This window comes from Octopus sinensis, unplaced genomic scaffold (assembly GCF_006345805.1).
Source record: "Octopus sinensis unplaced genomic scaffold, ASM634580v1 Contig12425, whole genome shotgun sequence".
NCBI classification, from domain to species: domain Eukaryota; kingdom Metazoa; phylum Mollusca; class Cephalopoda; order Octopoda; family Octopodidae; genus Octopus; species Octopus sinensis.
Window position 1 is genome coordinate 104,180 of NW_021832601.1, and position 5,986 is coordinate 110,165.

Here is a 5,986-nt window from a genome sequence, read left to right on the forward strand (position 1 = left end):
TAAGCATTGTTTTATAAATTCTCCGTCTGAAAATGGTTTCATTCGTTTCGCAATTATCTTTGAAATTTCGTAACTTGTACGTGGATATCATCTTTTTCACAACTCAAATTATTAAAAAATGTTGTTTGCTTTTGGTAATTTTGTTCGAGTCTCTTAATTTCCTTTAAGCGAGATTCTCCTGTAAACTTGCTGAATTTTTCGTAATGTCGAGTTTCATAATGTCGCTTGATGTTATAAAGTTTTTTGACAGCAACTTTTTCGAAACATATTAAGCATATACGTTTTCCATAATCCTCAATAAAGAAATATTCATGAGTCCAATCTGGATTAAACGTACGGGTTTGAAGATCTTTAGTTCTTTTCGAACAATTCGGAATTCAAATTCACCACACAAAATTATTAACACGTTTATAAATTTATTTAATTTTTAATAATAGATAAAATGTATGTATAAATCTATATTACTAAAAGTCTAGTACTTTACTAAATTTGCCCGCGGGCCATGTTAGTTGGAAAAATTTGTCGGCAGGCCAATTTCCCTTAGTATTTGTTCGCGGGCCATTTTTAAATCTTCCTGGTCCTAATTTGGCCCGCGGGCCGCGATTTGCCGACCCCTGATTTAAAGGTATTAACCGCTATAACTTTTTTGTCGGAAAGTTTTGTCTTGAAGGAGACGAGCAAATGGTCTGCAATCCAGCACAATAACTATTAAAAGACATTGAAACTTGTATGAATTCTGAAAGAGACCTTCTCATTTTTGCAGCGGTAGATGAAGCCACAGTCAACCAGGGAATGGAGCAACTCCGTCGCCTTGTTGCTCTGGAATGCAGCCTCATTGACTCCAATCGCTTTGAGTTTTTTTGGGTCGTTGACTTCTCTTTCTTCGAATGGAATGCAGATGAAAACAGTCTTACAAGCGTACACCATCCTTTCACAATCCCCAATCCCAATGATTTCAAACTTCTCGAATCCAGCCCTCTAAAAATACAATTACAAGCCTATCACATCATTATTAGTGGGTGGAAGATTTCAAAGAATTTCAGATTCTCTACCTCATTAAAAAATCTTTAAAGCACTTAAAATCAGTGAAGGGATCTAAAAAGAATGTTTAGTGTTTTTCTCAAAGCCCTTCAATATGGGACACTCTGCATCCTTGAGTCGCAATCAGCTTCGATAGACTCATCATGATTCTGACTAAAACAGCAAAAATATTCGTGATATCATCGTTTTCCCAAAAACGCAATTAATGATTCAGTGCTTTTCCTCTGTTATTCCTGGGAAGCTCCATGAGCTCGAGCTAGAAACTGAGCCCAAAAAATTACTCGGATATAAATCGAGGATATTAAAGTTTAATTTTCAAGAGGATTTGATTAAGAGAAATCAAAAGTATTTAACAAACTTACAAGTCACTTTCGAGTTTTATTTGTTAGGTCTTTTACACTTAGTTATGCTACTGTAACCCAATGAAGAGAGGCTCCGCAGCCCAACAAGAGCCAAAGAAAGAGCAAGAAATCGATATTAATAAAGTCTCTAAAGCTTTCGGTCATTTAATTGGTAATAACCTCGAAACTTTGGGATTTGAGTTAGATATCCAAAAAGTGATTTAAAGAATGAAAGACTTCCTCTGGAAGACTCTCCGAGTGTGTTCAAGCCACCTCAATTGTTCAGGAAGAAGCTTTTCAAAACCCCGCGAGCAAAAACCTAACTCAAGCAAATGAATTACTTTCTACTAATGTTAGTCAAAAAGGAGTTATCAAACTTGAGAAACACAAACTCAATACCGCATTGAAAACGAGGAAAAGGCCTGCAAAATACAAAGTTCCAAGCGATGCAACTCTGCAATAGATTTTCCAAAGTGGTTAGGATAGCAGTTTTTTTCTTTATAAAAACACCTGAAATTTTAGTCTAATCTAAGAAGTCAAAGCAACAGTTGGAGCTTGTACTAACGAGTCTTCTGATAAGTTGATGTTAAAAAGATTAAGATAGCCGATTTTAGTCATAGATAGTGTCTCCATACTATTTAACGATAAGATGGTAACATAGGCTTGGCAATTTTTTTATTACAAAATTAAAAGAGACCACCTGATAAACAACCTGATTACGAAGTCGACAACATAGGAAGTACTTTCTTCCTGTATTGAGAAAGTGACTTCTGCTAGTTCCAATGATCTTTAACAGGAGGAATCTGAAAAGTAAAAACACTTAAGTATCCTTCAATCGAACGATCTTGGCGAAAATGAATTCTAGAAGAACTCCTTTATGTGCTGAAGTAGGAAGATAAGAGAGCTTTGCCATCTGAATTGCGAATTGCTGTATGTTGCTAAGGCTATTTTCTGTGGCAATTAATAAAGACAAGGGGGAGTAAAACGAGTAGCCATTTTATTTGTGTGAAGAAGAATTTCCGTGCTTTACTGTATTATTTCCTGATACAAAAAGCCCAATAATTACGGCAGATGCAGTTCCAATCATAACAGCAGCGGCTGTTTTAATATAGGCACAGCCATCTTTAACTAAAATAGCTTGAAGAATGCGAATTTTGCCCCCGTATATTTTTAGTATCGATTCGGAGAAAGTGAGAATTTTTACTTTCGATCTGAATGATCGATATAGGTTTTTTCATCGCATGGGATTTTTTTAATTGAGGGGCTAATCTCAGAGGTGAAGATTATACGTTCGGATTTGACAAACCAAATTTTGACATCATTTTTAATGTGCATAGGATTTGACATCAGCCATCATTCTGGTGGATAAATATAGGTAAAGAGGATTGCTTCTCCACTTAAAAGACAAGAGAATAATAAAAAGGTGTCTTATAACTTTCCCCAATATACTTAACTATCAGTGATCAGGATGCGTAGAGGCATAAGAGCAATTGCTAAGGCAATCCCTAATCCCCACTCTATCATAGACAGGCTGCAGCATCATTCCAGTATCCAAGTTTTCATAAGTTTTGTTTGTTTCCTACTCACACTCTGATAGTGCATGGTCTGCTGCCTTTAGAGGCAAGGTTGAAGTCGCAAAGATAAAATCCAGTAGAAGCGTCAGAACCTTCTTTGTCAAAATTTCCTAAATTAATTCTTTTAAAGTGATTATGCTGCCCTAAGTTTGGTTTTTTGGTAAAGTCCAGATTGAATTTTTTATATTGAAGTGAATTCAAAAATTGGGAGTTTAACAAAATCATCGGATTAACTTTTGAGCAGCAAATCAGCCCTAGAGCAGCTTATTTTGAATAAATTGTATTATGAAAATGGCTTAAAAGATATGACCAATTTTTGAGTTTATTTCAGTTTATCAGTTGCGTTGTTAGAGATTAAGAATTTCGTTCTACAAAAACTGAAATTTATTTTTTTGAAAATAATTTTACTCTCCAAAAATGACCACAAATCTCGAGCCTAAATTTTTTTGAACACTGACGGAAATTAGTAAATCAGTTTTTTGAAAAATTCGATTTATAAAAGATGAATTACTTAAATCTGATTCCTCTGACATTCTTACTGTGGACAACGTTTCAAAAAGTCATTTTCATCGAGTAGGGGGTACAAAGTTATGCCAACTATCATTAAATTGCCCATAAAATATACCTAAGTCTTATTTTATATATTTTAACCTAGTCGAGGCCGTACAAAAGTCCGGTTGTTTCACCCATGCTGTGCCCGATTATTCTAATTTTATCATGCCTTAATTTATTTCGGAGTTTTTCGACGTCGAAGACTATATTTTGGTAACTATGTTTGCCACAAAATGAATTTTGAGCATCCATGACAGAGACTTGAAATTTTATGTTAGTGAGACTTGTATTCCTATATGTGACAGTTTCTTTACTATTGACTAGCATTTATATTTGGTGCCCTGAAAGCCGTAAAGTATGTAAATTGGGTAAGGGTAGTTAAATTTGTCCATGTTACTTTTTGAACTAAAGAGGTGAGGAACCCGAAATTAAATGATAACAGAAACGAATTACCTAAAATTTCTTCTGGGCGACCCAAAAGATGCTATCAGAGCGATCACATCATTCTTTTGGATTAAGACAACGCTGTAAGGTTTTCTCGCCACCCATCACTCAACTAAATCATGAAGAGAGATGCGGCAGGACTATTGAGAAAATAAATCAAATTTTATATTCGTTAGAATGTTAAAAAATGTTAATTTACTGTTAAAGATGATCATTGAGAATAATTTTGCAGAACTCTTGCTGATGGATCAGTAGCTGAGCACCATTTAGGCATCCATTGATACGGAATGACACTGGAGTTGTCTTTGTAATATTTTTCAAAAATATCTCTATAGTACAACGCTTCTTTGGTCAAAGGAGTGTTAAATGGATATTTTTCAGAAGCTTTAGCCAGCTGATCGTCTGAAATCTAAAATCACTGACAATATTTTAAACCTTATCTTCCAAATATTCTTGAATCATTGAATACCAGGATCGTCTTAAGGAAGAAACACCGTCACTAAATGCTTCTTTTTTCCTCCAAAGAATTTCATCTGGCAAAAGCCCACGGTCACTAAAAGCCTGTCGCAGCAATTTTTTTTCAATGTCATTTTCACTTCCACGTCGGATGGAGGAAGAAAGTGATAGATAATACGCGGTAAATCGATGATCAAGAAAAGGTACCCTTAATTCCAACCTCATCGTCAGATCAAAAAAAGTTACCCAGAGTTTGCAGTGGTCCTATCTGCTCTAAGTCCGTCGTACAAATAAATATCGTTTAACAGTCTTCGGGACTCTTTATCTGCTTCTTCTGCCGATGGGGCATTCTTAAAGTATAAATATCCTTGGCATAGTTCGTCAGAGCCTTCTCCCGACATAATAACGGCACATTTGGAGTTTTCGGATATCCATTTGCTTATTAAATACATTGCTAAAAAACAAAATTAACAAAAAAGTAAAAAACCAGTAGACGCCCTCACCGTAGTTACATCATAACTTTCTATACATTTAATCACCTCATCTAAATGGGATATTCCTTCTTCCTCTGTAAAGAGAATTTCTTTGTGACAACTTCCAATATGATTCGCCATCAACCGTGCTGCCTCGACATCAGGACTTGCCTTCATTCCGATTGTGAAAGTATAGAGTTTTGCAGAACTGTCAACCCGTTTCAGTTCTTCATTCACTAAAGCTGCAATCAGACTCGAATCCAGTCCTCCAGAAAGAAGACATCCAATTTCTCTATCTCCCATCATTCTCTTAGCTACTGCTGACTGAAGTAAATTTCGGATATTTTCCAATATTTCATTTCCTGTATGTTAAATATATCGATAAAACCTAAATTTTCGACTACCTCATCCATTGTCTTATAAAGCGGGAAATCCCCAATACTATGAAATTTGACAGAAGTAACAAATCGTGTTAGTCCTTCCTTATCTATACTATATTCTTGATAAAATCCAGGTTTTAAAGGTTCAAGAATAGCTTTATCTTTTTTGAGTGAAACCAATCCTAGAGATTTAATGACACATATAACCTTTTAATTCTGAACAAACACCTAATTTACTTCCATCATACAAATAAAAAACTGGTCGAACACCAAATGTGTCCCTTCCAATGAATATTTTTCCTTCCAAAGCATCAAAAATACAAAAAACAAATTCCCCATCAAGGCTTTCAACTAATTTTTGTATCCCACCTTTTGCATATAGGTGAATCAAGACTTCAGAATCACATTTAGTTTTGAATTGAAAATCGTATTGAGATTCAAGCTAATAATAACAAATTAAGGTGAAAATACTTTTCTGTAGTTATATATTTCTCCATTGAATATTAAATGATAGTGGGGATATTCATTGAGATTCATTGGCTGCTTCCCGTAGAGAGAATCAACTACTGCCAACCGATGAAAGCACATGTAAGCTTTTTTTTGTCTAGGGACTGTTTCAAAGCATGTCGAGTCTGGTCCTCGGTGGGATATTTTCATTGAAATATCAAAATATGACGACAAATCCCCATCAAAACCAAAAAGAGCCCATATTCCGCACATTTGGT

The 5,986-nt window shown here is 35.1% G+C and overlaps 1 pseudogene; it reads right to left on the bottom strand.

Annotated features, from left to right (window-relative positions):
* Nucleotides 1–4,163: 4,163 nt before the first annotated feature.
* On the bottom strand, nt 4,164–5,986 carry LOC115229320 (annotated as a pseudogene).